At 44.9% G+C, this 16788-nt stretch overlaps 1 pseudogene; it reads right to left on the bottom strand.

Moving 5' to 3' along the window:
* Positions 1 to 14890: 14890 nt before the first annotated feature.
* LOC116083204 lies at positions 14891 to 15767 on the bottom strand (annotated as a pseudogene).
* Positions 15768 to 16788: the final 1021 nt, after the last annotated feature.

Below are 16788 nucleotides of genomic sequence, written 5' to 3' on the forward strand. Positions count from 1 at the left end.
GCTTTTATTTGGAAGAATGTGGATTTGGGGACTTAGGATTTGGAAAGCCATGGAATGCTTTAAATGGGGCTTAATGAACAATTTTAGTAGGAGTACGGAAGGCATTGTTGCTGTGAGTGATTTGAATTGTGCGGACCTGGCCCAAGATGTTTCAGTGGAAATTTTCAAGATGTGGCCTAGAGACTGTTGGTGTGGGATTTTGGTGAAGACTATGGCTACGTTTTGCCCGTGTCTGAAGAGTCTTCCTGAGGCTAAGGTAAAAAGACTCAGATTAATTGCATTGACAAAGAAAGTCTCAGAAATGCCTATCAGACTTTATTTTCTGGTTAAATCTTGTGAAGAGCATTTTAAACAAGCATAGCAAGCTGAGAAAGGAAAAATATAAAATACATGATGCAAGTGTTAAAGGAGCACCAGGAAGTGAAGTGGAGCTGACTCCTGTGCTCAAGGATATTAAATTGAATTAAGGGAGTAGTGACAAGCCAGTGGCAAGATCCCACCTGACTAAATTTAGGTAGGGACATGGCAGTACAAGCCTTTAATCCCAGGATCTTTGAGTTCAATCCCTTGATCTCAAGCAGATCTTTGAGTTCAAGGCCAGCCTAGAACAGAGCAAGTTCTAGGTGAAGAAAAACTGAAATCCAGACTTGGTGGATAACACCTTTAATCCCAATATTTAGGAGACAGGCATTCAGAGTTCAAAGTCAGTTTACGGAGCAAGTTCCAGGATAGCCAAGCGCATGCAGTGAACGAGTTGGAAAACAGAAAGCTGGTGATAGCATAATAGACCAAGGGGGGCCATGTTCCAGACCTACCAAGCAGCGGAACATGGCAGCTTTGGCCATGTGGCTTTGGCTTTAGAATCCAGAATAGGAGGGACTACTGGGACAATTGATGCTGGTTAGCTGGAGCTAAGAAATTAGTGGTGATTAAGAAGAGACCAGCATCACTGAGGTGAAATCTTGTGGGAAGTGTTTTCTGAGAGCACAAAGAAGCTGTGTTCTAGAAATAGCCAAGGTTGTACGTCATGCTGCAGCTGTACTTGGTAATGTGTAAGAGTCACCCAGGTGATATTGGTTTTGAAGGCATGAAGGGGTCATGAATAGCAGCTGTGGCTCAGCACTGTGAGAAGCCACAGAAGGCCATTGGTGAAGGTGCAGCCTCAGTTGCAGTTGATGGCCCAGGACTGAAGGGGTCATGCAAAGTATTTGAGGCTTGGCACCATGAAGAGAGCCTATGAGAGGCTATTGGTAAAGCCTAGTTGGAGTAGAAGACGTCAGTGTATTGGAGATACCAGGGCCATGGGATGGTCACCAAGAACCGCAGCAATAGTGAATGGACTAACTTGAGCTTAGAGTGCTACATAGGGCAGAGCTGGAGAAGTGATGCCAGCCCTTTGGAGGAGCTCAGAAGATCATGTGTGGATCCCAGTCATTGAAACGAAAAGCTGTAACAATGAAGTTGTCTTGGAGACCCCAAGATGTTAAGGATGCCAGAGCCATGGGCTATCTGGCAAGAAAAGCTGCTAACAGGGAGTGGAACCAGTGCAGGAGAAAGAAGTTTGTGGCAGTTAACAAAGATGTAAAAGGGGTTGGAGATCTAAAGACCACTTTGACATCAGACATGGAGATGTAGAGTTTGGAGTTTTCCCAGTTGGTTTCCTGTCTTGCTTTGGGAATTACAGTTAAGTGATTGGATAAATCTCAGAAGAGACTTAGAACTCTGGATTTTTTTCTTTTTTCTTTTTTCTATTAAATTATTTTTTACACTCCATATTCCATTCCCTGCCCCCTCCCAACCCAATCCACCCACAGAATGCTCCACATTCCACACCTCCTCCCTACCCACCCTCATGTCCCCATGTGGATGTCTCCATCCCCCACCCCACCTGATCTCTAAACTCCCTGGGGCCTCCAGTCTCTTGAGGGTTAGGTGCGTCATCTCTGAATGAATACAGACCCGAAAGTCCTCTACTGTCTGTGTGTTGGGGGTCTCATATCAGCTGGTGTATGCTCCCTGTTTGGTGGTCCAGTGTTTGAGAGATCTCAGGGATTCAGATTAATTCAGACTGCTGGTCCTCCTTCAGGATTGCCCTTTTCAGCTTATTTCAGCTTTCCCTAATTCAACAACAGGGGTCAGCTGCTTCTGTCCATTGGTTGAGTACAAATACCTGCATCTGACTCTTTCATCTGCTTGTTGGGTCTTCTGGTGTGCAGATATGCTAGGTCCCTTTTTGTGAGTGCTCCATAGCCTCAGTAATAGTGTCAGGCCTTGGGACCTCCCCTTGAGCTGGATCCCACTTTGGGCCTGTCACTGGACATTCTTTTCCTCAGGCTCCTCTCCATTTCCATCCCTGTAATTCTTTCAGACAGGAACAATTATGGGTCAGAGATGTGGCTATGGGATGGAAACCCCATCCCTCACTTACAGATCCCACTTCCAGCAGGAAGACAGGGCATCAACATAAATAAATGAATGAATGAGTAAATAGATAAATAAATGAATGCAATGTTTCAAAATGTACTGGGATAACTAAGCAAGCAAGGTAAAGACTTGTATAACAAAAAACGTTAAGACATTGAAGAAGACACCAGAAGATGGAAAGGTCGCCCAAGTTCATGGATGACAAGATTATGAAATGGCCATCCTACCAAAAGTAATCTACAGATTCAGTGCAATCCCCAGTAAATCTCCAACACATTTTTTTCTTTTTTTGATTTTTTTTGAGACAGGGTTTCTCTGTGTAGTCCTGGCTGTCCCGGCACTCACTCTGTAGACCAGGCTGCATCGAACTCAGAAATCCGCCTGCCTCTACCTCCCAAGTGCTGGGATTAAAGGCGTGTGCCACCATCATCCAGCCAGGGGGACTGAATCTTCCAAGGAAGAGGATATTTAGTGTTATAAAGGCATAAAGTGAAAATTAGAACAGGAAGATTATGTGGGCAGGGGAAGGAAGGGCAGGATAAAGGAGAGAATATGGGGAGGGATAGCTAGCACTAAAATGTCTTTTGAAAAGTCATATGCAAACCTACTACTGTAGAACCTTTCATATATATAGACACATATGTGTATCTATCTATATATATGTGTGTATATATATGTATGTATGTATATATATGATGAAATAGAATTACCATTTGTGGTGGTTTAAATAAAAATGGCCCCCATAGGCTCATAGAGAGAAGCTAATGAATGGATACAATTAAGGGCAGAATCGGTGAGTGGAAGATGGGCTAGGGAGATCTTCTCAGCTGAAACGTGGATGAGTGAGCATAGGAACTCCATGATGTCTAAGAACCAATGGATGACATTGAAAAACACAGCATATGTGCAACTGGAAAACCAGAAGAGATATTTGAAATAATGTGTCTGAGAAAGTTCCAAAAGTATAAGACACCAATCAGGAAGCCCAGAGATTTAAAAAAAAAACAGTATAGATTTTAAAATATCTATAACTAGGCATGTCATATGCAAAGTGTTGGAAGACGAAGACAAAGAGAAGATCTTGATAGAAGCCAAAGGAGGACAACCCTTCACCATGAGAGAAGCGAGGTCAAGCAGCATACAGACTTCTTCACCCCTGTAATACACAAATAGGCAGTATTCTTCCTCTAAAGTCCTAACTGTGCAAAAATCAGATAATCCTACTAGAAGACAGAGTAGAAGACACCTGCCCAGTACTTCTAAGATGATGAAAATGAAGGACAGCCTGACATATCATCACAGTGGGACACAAGGGTTCAGGACAGGGGCTAGGATGAGAGAGGGAAAACTAGGGAGTGTGAGTAAGGCAGATCTCTGAGTTCAGGACCAGCCTGGCCCATAGAGTGAGTTCTAGGACAACCATGGCAACACAGAGAAACCTTGTCTTGAAAAACCATAAAAGGATAAAAAAGGGGTGGGGTGGGTGGGGGCATCAGACAAGCTGATCCTTTGAACCTGTGTAGCTTTAATCTAAGTCATTCTAAGTGGCTCCTGAAGATATTGTTATCTTGTTGCCCCTTTGCCCCTTAAACTTGGATGCCTTTTACTCATAGGTCTCACATTAAGGGAGCAACGTCTCCCTCAACTCCTCAGAAAGCAGAGCTGGTTAATACTGAAGTTTGCAGGCTTGTCTTGCCCAGGACTCAGGCCTGCCATGGATGTGCTCCACCTACTGACCAGCCTTGCGCAGGGACTCTCCAAGCTGTCCCTTCACATGCCACGTTCCTCAGCCACTGGTTGTGGTACAGTCCTGGGGGTGAGTTCGCAATAGATGAACTTCTGTAGCCCACAGTGGCCAGAACCTATCCCTCTTACAGCTGCAGAGGACATCATGGGCATGGCCAGTTCAGATGGAAATGTGAGCTTGGAGACAAGGTCCTCCTTGAGAAGGTTCTCCAAGGCTTATGCAGCTATTTATCTAGGCCAATAAGAGCAGTACTCAGAATCTGTTCTGTGCTGAATCACAGTTGTCCATCTCCGAACCGAACTGTTTCCCAGATAAGTAATTGTAACTATCAGGAGAGCTTTCCCTCCACTAGTTCTCCTTATGTCCTGCCCTAAACCTGACTGTTGAAGAATAAGAAAGAGCCCATCCTCTACGTGCAAGAACAGCCTCTTGTTGAAGACTACAAGGGAAAGAGAAAAGACCACACTTACTTAGAGCAGCCCATCTATCTGATGGGATCAGTTGTCAGGCTGCTTTGTCAACTGATGACATGGTGACCTCTTAGCTGTGCCTGATGGTTTCAGTGTGGCCAGGTGTGATCTGGATCAAGGATTTGGATTTGGATCTGGGATCTTGTTTTAATGAAAGTGATGTGATCGGTTGGGTTGTCTGATGCAGGTTTTCCAGCAGAGCCTTTTACTGAACAGTTCAGATGGGGACACTGGTAAAGTGAGGTTGGGGCATGGCCAAAGTGGTCTATTTTAGAGTCTCCTGTTGGACTTGGCCCAGGGACGTCATTTAGCTTCCCAGATAAAAGATGTTGGGCAGCTGTGGGCGGTCTCCCTAAGAATGGAGCTGGATTACTGGGAACACAAAGGGGATCCTGACCTGTCTGCTGAGCTTTAGAGCTCTTAGAAGGTAGCTCTTTCCAGTTCGTCTGAAGATTAGTTCCGAGGGTGAGTCTGAGACTTGGCCAATGCCTGTTCTTGCTCTATCTTGCCTTGAGTTGTAGTCTCTAACCTGTAGGATCACACTCCTTTACAGGTTCAATTGATGATACAGTGACATCAGAACTATCCTCATACTATTGCCAATCTGAGAAGGAACAGTGCCCCCACCAGAGGCTGGTAATGATAGTAGTAGACAGCCCTGTACTGAGCTCATTTGACACTGTTGCATAGGGAGAAACTTTTGTGTGTTCCTCCTCATGGAGAAAGAAGAGCTAGGAAGATCTCCAAGCAGTGCTGTGGAGCCATGGGTGGCCTCCCCTTTTCTGGGGAGAAGGGGTGGAGGGGAGAAGAGGAGGAGAGAGAGAGGAACTGGGAGAAGAGAAAGGATGTAAAGTGAATGCAACTTAGTCAATTTAAAAGCAAGGCAATTTAAGGGAGAAAAGACTTATTTGTCTCACAGTTCTTGTTTACAGTCCAGCATAGCAGTGGAGTCACAGCAAAGGAACTTGAAGCAGTCAAGAGCAGAGTGGAGAGCAATGAATTAATGCATTCATGCTTACACTCAGCTTAGCCCCTCTTCTTCAGTACAGGGCCCAGCCCATGAAATGGTGCAGCCCACATCAGAATGGTCTCCTACCCTGAGAAGAAAGGCAGTGAGAGCAGAATGGGATTGTGGGGAGGGTATCAGAGGCCGGAGGAAGAGGAGGAAGAAGAGGCTGGATCAAGGAAACATGGCCATGTGTTTCATACATTCTCTTCGTCAGGTCTGTAGTGGGCATAGAGCTCTGTCCTTAGAGACTCTGCTCATTGGCTCTAGACAGTCCTTCACAGCTCTAGCTTTAGTGGTCTCTTCAGGTGTTGGGGTCAGTCACTTGCCTTTGAATGACCTAAAAGTACACTTAAACATTTTGTGGACAGGGCTTGGTACTTTCCTTGAAGTGGCTAGTCCCCTGAAAAGGGGTACTTCTGATGAACACAAGTCCTTTTCTGGACTCCCCCACTACCCTGCCTTTGCCTTTCACCAAGTCATCCCACCCTGTAACTGAGAAGCCCAGACTCCTGCTTAGGGACTAACCAACTTCATTACCACTTAAAAATACTCTTGGCTGTGTGAGTTCTAAATTGTCTTCCTCTTTGTCCAGACACTGAGAGGAGGAATCAGAGACACTGGGGACAGTGTTGCCCCTGTTCAAGGGCACTGCTCATACCTCAGGAACTCAAAATGATGAGGGAGAAATGACTTCTTTTGCAAAATGAACCCAGTAGTCAAGAATTTTGGGTCCTTACAGGAATCACAACACCTCTTAGATCCCACATTCAGACTCCAGCCTTAGATGGATGTGAGACTGGGCCATTCAGCTTGGTGTCTAGTGCCCCCCACCCCCCACTTTAAGACATGTGGTTTGTTTCTAGCCCCTCACCCCTAGTCTCTGGCTTGGGTTCTGGAAGCCTGACTTAGGGTGTTCAGGGAATGAAGAAAGGATAGACCCATGACATCACAGAAAAGCTGGGATGGGTGTTTTGGGCTCTCAGATGGAGAAAACAGCATACCAGAACTTCAGCATATTTATTATATACAGTTGAACAGGGAGGCAGAGTAATTGCATATAGATGAACAGAGAGACAGTGTTTTGTATACAGTTGAAGAAGGAAGCAGGGTTGGGTAATTTTTGTAGGAGCAGTCTGTGTAGGTGTATATGTAGTCTTCAGAGGTGGCTATAGTGGACATTTTCTGCATATACTATCAACATTTGAACTTGGATCGGAAGACTTTGCCATCCCTCCAAGGCTCACCTGGGGAAGGGTCTACCACTCCCAAGGGTCTGAAACATTGGGGTCCTTGACATGGCTATGTCTGTGTCAACAACACACATTCATGAAGGACTTCGCTTGCTCTCTACAAGCTCTCACACCCACAAGACTAAAGTTTGCTACAATGGGCAAAGAGCTAGAAGACATCTGGAGGAGTAATGAAGAGATGGACATGATTGGGGTTTCTGGGAGGAGTCCTGCACATAGACTGTGACTCATTCTGAAGATCTCTCCTAAAATCAAGAATCTGAGAGTAGCATCCAATTTGCGCAGGGAAGACCCTGGAGGCCCTTCCCTGCATCCTATATATGGGACAGTAGCCTCTCATAACAAGAGTATCTGAGCTAGCTCTTCCTCATACCATACTGTGGACTGTGCTAGACCCAGGAGCACTGTTTCCCTGAGGAAGATGGCATGGCTAGAAGTCAGCCTGGAGAAACAGCCACAGAAGACTCTCAGAATGTGGATGTAAGACTTAGCAGACATCCACAGGCACAGGGAGCAGAGAAAGCAGTGGCTGGGTCTTGCCTAAGGACACAGTATGCTGGGTGGCTGTGATAGCCCACTCCCACGTGCACTGCCAACCAGTGATTAGGGGTGTCTTCTGCTTCCCCATCCTGAAGAAACTAAAGCCAGACCAGAGCTTGTCTTACCCCAGGAAAGTCTGCCACCTCGACGATGCAAACAGCAATATTTATTTTCTAGAGACTGAGGGTGAATCCTGAAGACAGACAAGAGGATAAGCATCAAAAGAAAAGGTGGTCTCAGTGGAAGAACTCAGGGTCAGTCAGAGAGTGGCACCAAATCCAAGGTCTAAAGAGAATAAGCTTGAGAAGAGCATCTTCCCTGTAACTCAAGTCTATGGACCAAGAGAGCTTCTGTCCTCGAAGTCACCTTCCTGGGAGTCTGGTGCCCAAGGTTTAAGTGTTTGTTTTAATGTGGTTTAAGGCTAGCATTGTTTCAAGGTTCCCAAAAGAAGTAAACTGTTAGTTTCTTATGTAGGGCACCATACTCTCAAGCACGCCTCACTTCAAGGCCTTTTAGAAAAGGAGATTGGAGAAAACTTAGTAGCTTGCAATGAAAGTCCTTCAAAACAGCAGACAGGGTACTAACTGTTGATAAAAGAAGCAGAGTCCATCAGTGTTGGAGGTAAAAGTTAAACGGGCACCATGTCCTTTCAGACATGTAAAAGAGACTTGAAAGTAGTTTAAAGCCTGCTGAACCTGAAAAGCAAAACCAGGAAATTAGGCAATAATTGAAACTTAAGTCAGTGAGAGGTTCAGTATTATATTAGACACAAGACAAGAACTTGAGATCCACAGGAAGTCATGAAGAAACCATCTGGAATGAAGCCCAGAGGAAAAGCAGAGTGATAGTGATGCTCAGGACCAGAGCTCTGAGAAAGCAATGAGGGGAGGACCGACAGCCCAAGGCTCCCAGAGTAGACTGAGGTGCAGCTCCCAACAGAAAACTCCTCCCAGGGCAGATGTCAAAAAAAAAAAAAAAAAAAAAAAAAAAAAAAAAAAAAAAAAAAAAAAGAAAAGAAAAAAAAGAAAGAAAGAAAAAGAAAGAGGACTCTTGTCCTAGAATACCCAGCTAGATGGAGACAGCTTGGTTGTGGGGCAGCTGACTTAAGTATGCATCAGGCAGCAGAAACACTCTAAGAAGGACAACATAAAGATATTGTGGCATAGCCAGGCAGTGGGGCTAACACAAGAGCCACCATGTGGGAAGAACTGAAAGGGTGCTGTTGACAGAGAACCTAGGTGAGGCATTCTGGGAGAGGAGGGAGGAAACTAGAGAAGATGTGAGCCAAGCTAACAAACAAGTGAAAGTGTAATGTCTGGTGGGGTCATCAGACCGCACTGCAGGGGACTGACAGGAAATTCAGACATCTGGATGTTTATTATACCTCAGAGGAGCTCCTGCAGAGCAGCCAGCATAGGTAACTTTCTTTTGAGTTAGTTAAATGGGTCATGTGAAAATCTCTAAAGGAGAAAACTGTACCATGAGGGGCAAGTGTCATGAAAGGGGGCTGGCTGAAACCTTGTGGGTACAGTCCAAAGCAATGGTCTCATCCACATAGGATCCAGGGACAGAGAAAAATAAAGCAGGATACCAGCAAGTTTTGGGGGATAAAAATAAGACTAGATTGATAGACATATGGATCACCATGGAGACTGGTAAAGGTTCTCACCACAACCACTGTAAGAAAGCTTCAGAGACCACGGTCTGGGAGAAAAAATACCCCACCAAAGGATTGAGGCGGATATCAGAAGCCTGGTGAGCAGAACCATCTTTGCCATGAACTTTATACAAACTACCCCACACCTCAGACACAGGGGTGCCAAAGGCACCCTGGGACATGAGCCTCATGGACATGAAAAAAAATCCCACGTGAAGAACACTAGTCATGGGGAGAAACTGATAGGAAACAGTCTCAGGTGTGAACCCAAAGCTAGAGCAACAAACGATCAAGGATGAATGCATCTCTTCACATATCCTGGAGAAGGTGAGGCCTGACATGAAAGCAGAAAATGCCATTAGGAGGGCAGAACATGAGGTCTTCCCACAAGGCACTACTTGTAAGCCCCACGGCCTGGCTATATCAGAAGGAAGAGCCTGATTCTGCTGACAGCCATCCCTGAGATCTGTGGCCAGCATAAGGCTTCCAGAAGAGATCGCGGAGACTTCTGGCCTAGGGAGACAAGATAGTCTCCCAAGTGCTCAAACTTTACAGCAAATAGAGCCATCAGTTGGGTTGGTATTGAATGGGGCTATTGCCTTTTGCATCTTTGTGCTTGAAGTACTAAGACCTGGAGGATGTTGGTGTGGATGACTTTGTCTCTCAAACCCTATGCTAGCCTTGGGATGGCTATTGTACCTATAGTCCCTTTCAGTCACTAGTAGAATGGAGTCACAGTAACAGGGAAGTCTATGAACAGAGTTTATGCATGGATCAATGGGACCACACTCATCCAGGTGGCCTGACATGCTGCACTGCATGTTTTCTGAAGTATTTCCTTCAGGACATCAGTGAGGTCAGAGGTCAGCCACGATTCCATTATTTGGATACTGCATCCCTCAGATGAAGGGAAAGGAGTCAGCAAGGCTTTGGAGGGTCAGATGCAGGGCTCACTGTACGTGGTTCCAGTACCCTATTTGTCTGTAGCAGTGTCTCTTGGCTTGTGCTTGGCCACACCTAGCTTCTTGAGGACCCTGATGACAGAAGCGCTGAGTTCTGTCAGCAGGCAACAATTCTATTTCCCACAAAGAGGAGATGAAGAGTCTTACTGATAGTTATCTACAGTGTAAAAATCAAAGTTTTGGATCATTTAAAATCGACAGCTTGCCATTTGTTGGCTGGAAGTTCAGATCCCAACAATTAAACTCTGTTCTTTCATACAATAAGTTCTTCCCCCCTGAAGGAAGGAGCAGTGCGTACAAAGTATGGTTCTAGAAGGAATAGAGGCCGTCATTGGTCGCTAGTTTCTTGTCAGAAGTCCTGCTTCCCATTGCAGGATGTGGCATATTCAACTTCTCTGCTAGGCCAAGTTTTACCTTAAAATTTGAGCCAAACAAAAACTAGCCAGAATACTTGGCAGTTTTTCTCCAAAAGTAGAATACAAGAAAAATCTCAGCAAAAAGTAGAGTCCTGCTCCAAGTTAGTTTTGGGTCCAGGAATTGACTTTCGGTTGGCACTCATATGGCTCTGACTTTCCTGGGCACAGAAAATCTGAGTTCTGGTCAACCTAAGTCAAGAGTCACTCCACTAGCAACACACTGTAGCCAGAGGTGGAGGCAGGGTTCTCTCAGCCAGCCGAGGGGCTGGGGAGGACAGATTAATGGTAACCATTGTCCTGCCGTTGTCTGATCATCACTGTTGATGCTTACATCTGCCTGGGATGTAGATAACTAGCTGAGCAGATGCAGACAAGGCCTCAGCCACGCAGCCTGGATGATCCCATACATACGCAGCCACCATGTGCAAACACTTGAAGTGCTCAGCAGTGTAGGCACATGCCTGTCACATTCTGACAGGCTATCCTTATACTTCTGAAGAGGGGGAATGTGGCTGAAGTACTACAGACTCCAGATGCAGGACCAGCATGAGTGGTGGTAGTACTATCTCACATCCAACACCTTACTACTAACCTAGCTACGGACACATGAGGCCCAAGAGACTCTGATTTATGCTGAGTCCATCAGAAAACAAATCCAGGTCATTGGCCATCATTGTACTCAGCTGCTGCCCTCCCAGAGAGTCCTCAGAAGCCCCCATATTGAAAAGACCCTTTTGATAGAGGGTAGCCTGTCTCCAAACCGAGTATGACCTAAAGTTTCTAGAAAAGAACTTTATCTATATTCAATATTGTCAAGAATGACTAACTAATTTAGAATTTTGTGACTGTGGAAAGTTGGAATACTGAAGATAATAAAGCAGTGGTTCTTTTTTTAAAAAGATTTATTTTATTTATGTGAGTACAGTGAGTGTAGCTGTCTTCAGACACACCAGAAGAGGGCATCAGATCTCATGACAGATGGCTGTGAGCCACCATGTGGTTGCTGGGAATTGAACTCAGGACCTTTGGAAGAGCAGTCAGTGCTCTTAACCGCTGAGCCATCTCTCCAGCCCCCTAAGCAGTGGTTCTTAACCTGTGAGTTGCTACATCTTTGGGGGCTGGAGGTCCCTTTCATGGGGGTCACATACTCAGATATCCTGCACATTATATATTTGCATTATGATTCACAATAGTAGCAAAATCACAGTTATAAATAGCAATGAAAATACTTTTATGGTTGGGGGTCACCACAATGTGAGGAACTGTATTAGGATGGTTGAGAAGCACTGATCTAAAGCAAAATGGTATTGGGCACATTTTAGTCTCCTTCATAGTCCCTCATTGTTCACTGCTGTGTTTGATATATCCTATGATTATCAAGTAAAATCTTTTGAAATGTAGTATTTTAACAGTTCACTAGCTTCTACCAATGTCATCATTGGTCAAAGCTCAGAATGTCATCAGAAAACATGTGAGACCTCTAGCAGACTTCCTTTGCTAACCTGTCCAACCTGATGTTTCCAGAAACGTATTTGAAAAAGACCTTGATTTATGACTTTTAAACAATTCTATAAGCATAAAAATTTGGTAGAATTGGTAGTACATGGCTTATTTGGGGGTGAGCAATCTGAATTCATGTTCTTGGGTCATGATTACTCCTGTTTGGCTCAAGAATGAACTCTTATTCCCTTTCAGGTAAAAGCTGTGTTTTGCATCAACATGGGTGATCTGCTTTAAAAGAGAGAGAGTTGAGCCATGTGCTTTGCTGATGTTCAGTTTCTAAAGTCCACACCCTGGCCTCAAGACTCAAGTCCAGATGGGGTAAAACTGTTTGGCGATTGCTCAAGGAGCAGCCTCTCTTGAAGTGTGGGATCAGGCAGCCTTCTATCTCCTTTCATGATACCATGTGAAGGAGTTAAGACCATGCACTCCAAAGGTACTGCTCTTGATGTGGACTATGGTGAGCTCACAGCACTCGGAAATGGCAGGTGTAATAGCCTCACTTCCGGATGATCCCATTGTAAAAAGTAGGAGGTAAAATTCTGTGGGAGGGAATGCCAAAACCAGAGGCAAGTTTTTTTTTGTTTTTGTTTTTGTTGTTTTTTTAAATCAACAAGGACCAACTCACTCTGTTAAAATCAATGACCTTCTTTTAGCCTCTCTCAAACCTCCTGCTGGTCTGATTTGGCACATAGGTGCCATCAGGGCTCCATTTCCTTATGAAGGTTCCTATGTTTCGGGAAGCTTTAATGAAAAAACTTGTGTGTGTTAGGCCTGGTTATTTGCCTTGTCATCTGAGACTGTGTGTAGGTAAGTGCACATGTAGGTGAATGTGCTAGTGGCATTCCCTGCCAGACACAGACAACATGAGACGGTCACACTCATGAGTTCTACTTCTATTCATAGTCTTAAAGTGAACATCCATTTCTAGACACCACTGACATTATCCAGCACTCTCTCCAGACCCAGACAAAGCTTCTAAGCCAGTGGTTCTCAACCTTCCTAACGCCATGACCCTTTAATACAGTTCTGCATGGTGACCCCTACCCACAAAGTTATTTTTGTTACTACTTCATAGCTATAATTTTGCTACTCTGATATGCAAGATATCTGAATATGTGACCCCTGTGAAATGGTTCTTCAACATCCAAAGGGGTTGTGAACCCCCACCCCCAGGTTTGAACTACTGCTCTAAGCCTAGGGATATGAATTCTGTAGTTCATAAGTGGCTACTAGCAGAATGAAAATTTAAAATATCCCAGAAGAGGTTGATTGTTTAAACACATTTTTAAAAAGGAACAAATCAGTGTGAAATAACATTACATTAGAAGGACTCATTATTAGCTAAACCAATTTTAGGTGGTTTCTGTCCTACAAAAAGCCAGCTGCTACTCTGGCTCCCTAGTAAATGAGTACTTGTCTTTGCAGATTGAAAGAGTACATGCAGCAGCCAGAAGGAAGGGAAAGGAACAGTATTTTGGAGCAGAAGCTAGGTCTATTGCCAACATGCAGAGTGGCACACAGGCTGGCCAAAGTATGAGATACATCCCATACATGGGATGACTGGAAAACCTCAGTCACTGGTGGCATTTGCTGTACTCACCGTGGGATGTCTTGATTCTGCTATCTCCTCCAGGTGGCAAATGGGAACTCCTTCAGAGGCCTGTTTTCTAGTCAGAGTCAGCAGAGAACTACAAGAGGTTTATATCGGATCCTAGGGCTGTTGAGTGTCAGGGAAAACCAGGTTCTGTGATCACTTCTCAGATAATGCTGAAGGGAGTATCAGTTTAATCTGCATGCCAAACTGTCGTTGGTGATGAATGGAGAGAATGTGGGAACATCAGAGCCCAGCTATGCAGCCGCAAGAGGAATGAAGGCCAGAGAGAGGAAGGCAAGGTGCGACACTGGGGAACACCTGGCTACCAGAAATGGGAGCAAGAAGCAAGGCGTGGTGGCACAGGTCTATACTCCCAGCACTCAGGAGGTAGAGGCAGAAGGATAACCATGAGCTTAAGGCTAGTCTGGGCTGCATATCAAGTTCCAAGGCATTAGCAGGTATATAACAATCTTCTGTCTCCAAACAAACAAACAAGGCAAAAATAAGAACAACAAATGAACTGCTTTGTGCTTTCAAGAAGCTAGGGACACTGTGATCCCCTGAAGCCAAGAGAAAAACAAATGCCCTTCTACCTAGCACTAGTTCCCAAATGCAAAAACTCCTTCCACTTGAGAATTATGGTAGATAGAGGGCCTTCCCTGGGCTTTGGTAGGCTCACTCACAATTCAGGGTGGAAGCTTAACCTTAGGTATTTCTGTTCTTCTAATGGCCCAGCTGTGTGGATTGGACAAGTCCCTTAAGAGCTAGTGATGTCCCTGATAGGCTGCTGTGAATTTTGAACTCCTGAGTGGGGTGTAAAATAACAGAGACAGGTCAGGATATTAGCATGCAAAACTCTATTTCTTAATAATTCTATTTAACACTTTCCATCTTAAGGAAACATTGTTGAGTTTGGGAGGAAAAACAATAAACAAACAAACAAAAAAGTAAATCATGTGAATGTTAGCAAGCTTTGGGAGTATAAGGGGAAAAAAAACTACACCTAATTGTTGTAATCCTTTCATATAGTTCCCCTCTCTAGTGACTAAGCATTCAAATATATGCACCTATGGGAGACAAAAAAAAGCATTTTTAACTTGTCACCTGAGTTATCCTTTATGACTAGATTACTCCACTGCCTGAATTATAACTTAGAATTCACACTTAGACATCAACTGAGCTTTCACAGGTGATTGAAAACCTCCTATATCACATGGGCTGCCTTCATGATGAGACCTTTCTTTCTTTCTTTCTTTCTTTCTTTCTTTCTTTCTTTATTTTTTAACAGACTTCATTTATTTTTGTCATATAAAAACCCTTATGTGGTAGCCACAGCTGGAGCCTGGGTCCTCTGAACAGAGACTCTGGTGTGAGTTTTCACAAGATGATCAGTGAATTCCTGATAAGGAGACTTGGTAAACAGTCTCTTTCCAGAGGTCGGGGGTCAGGTAGCTGTAGGTCTTGGAGATGGCATCAAAGGTGGCCTTGGCAAAATTGCCCAGGGTGGCAGTGCAGCCTCTGGCTGAAGTGTAGCAGTCATCTATACCGGCCATCATCAGGAGCTTCTTGGGCACAGGAGCAGAGACAATGCCAGTGCCTCTGGGGGCAGGGATGAGACGCACCAGCACAGACCCACAGCGGCCTGTCACCTTGCATGGAACAGTGTGGGGCTTGCCAATCTTGTTCCCCCAGTAGCCTCTCCGCACAGGGATGATGGAAAGCTTGGCCAAGATGATGGCCCCTCGGATGGCAGTGGCAACCTCCTTGGAGCATTTAACACCAAGACCAACATGACCATTGTAGTCCCCAATAGCGACGAATGCCTTGAACCTGGTCCGCTGGCCAGCCCGAGTCTGCTTCTGCACTGGCATGATTTTCAGAACCTTGTCCTTTAGGGATGCACCCAGGAAAAAGTCAATGATCTCAGACTCCTTAATGGGCAGGGAGAACAGGTAGATCTCCTCCAAAGACTTGATCTTCATGTCCTTAACCAGGCGGCCCAGCTTGGTGATGGGGATCCACTCCTTGTCTTCAGCTTTACCTCCGCTAGCCCTGCGGCCTCCACCATGGCCACAACCTCGACCGCGGCCTCTAAGCGCTGCCGAATCCTCCGTGGAAACCGCCACGGCCTCCTAATCCTAGGCCCCCGGTCCTCCCGCTGCACCGGTGTCATCTGCCATTTGGTGTTTTCCCGGAGAAGAAGAAGCGAGACCTTTCTTTCTTAATAATCTAAGCTCTTGGTTATCCTTTTAATTGGTGGAGTTATCATTTTTACTGAAAAAACCATTCTTCAGTTGAGTCATAACCAATGAACAGAAAACATCATGTCATCACCATTGATGACTAAAAGCCTTTCTCAGATACCCAAACCACTGCACATGACTAGAACCCTTTCTCCCCTCATCTGAATTTGTTTTCAACTAAAACTGTCCTCTTCATGACTGAAGAATTTTTATATTCTTATCATCCAGACAACTTCTTAGTCACTCTATTGTATTGCTGTAGAGACACCATGACTAAGGCAAATCTCATAAAAGAAAACACTTAACTGGGGACTTGCTTATAGATTCTGAGGTTTAGTCCCATGCAGGCAGGTGCTGGAATAGTAGCTTAGAGCTATATCCTGATTCTTAGTCAGAGACAGAAAGAGAGAGAGAGAGAGAGAGAGAGAGAGAGAGAGAGAGAGAGAGAGAGAGAGAGAGAGGGAGGGAGGGAGCAAGCGAGCTTAGGCCTGGCATGGACTTTTGAAACCTCAAAACTCACCCCCAATGACATACTTTCTTCCAAAAGTTCACACCCACTAATCCTTATAGTCCTTTCATAGTTTTGATGGGGACAATTATTATTTCAAACCACCATAGTGGGTTTGTTGTATTATGAACAATGAAGACCTTCATCTGATTTAAGAGTCTTGTGTTCTCTGCTAGCAACTAGTCTAAAATCAGAAACTTCATAAACTCTATAGCCCCCAGCAGGGATCAGAGGCCCAAAACTCCACTAATCAGTACTCTACTGGGTAAAAGAAGACCAATTCATCATTGTCTCTGCTGAGAGGTGGTGCTCTAGACTAAGAAGAGACCAGGCGAGTATTAAAACTCGTTGATACAGTGGGTGAGGCGTATTGGTCATGCATATGTTCATTTAGATGAAGGGACTGGTTGTTGTAACTGAGTTGGAAGGAATGTTGAGGGACATTCGCAAGGGGCCATGAGGGTA

Source organism: Mastomys coucha, unplaced genomic scaffold (genome assembly GCF_008632895.1).
Source record: "Mastomys coucha isolate ucsf_1 unplaced genomic scaffold, UCSF_Mcou_1 pScaffold8, whole genome shotgun sequence".
In the NCBI taxonomy this organism is placed as follows: Eukaryota; Metazoa; Chordata; class Mammalia; order Rodentia; family Muridae; genus Mastomys; species Mastomys coucha.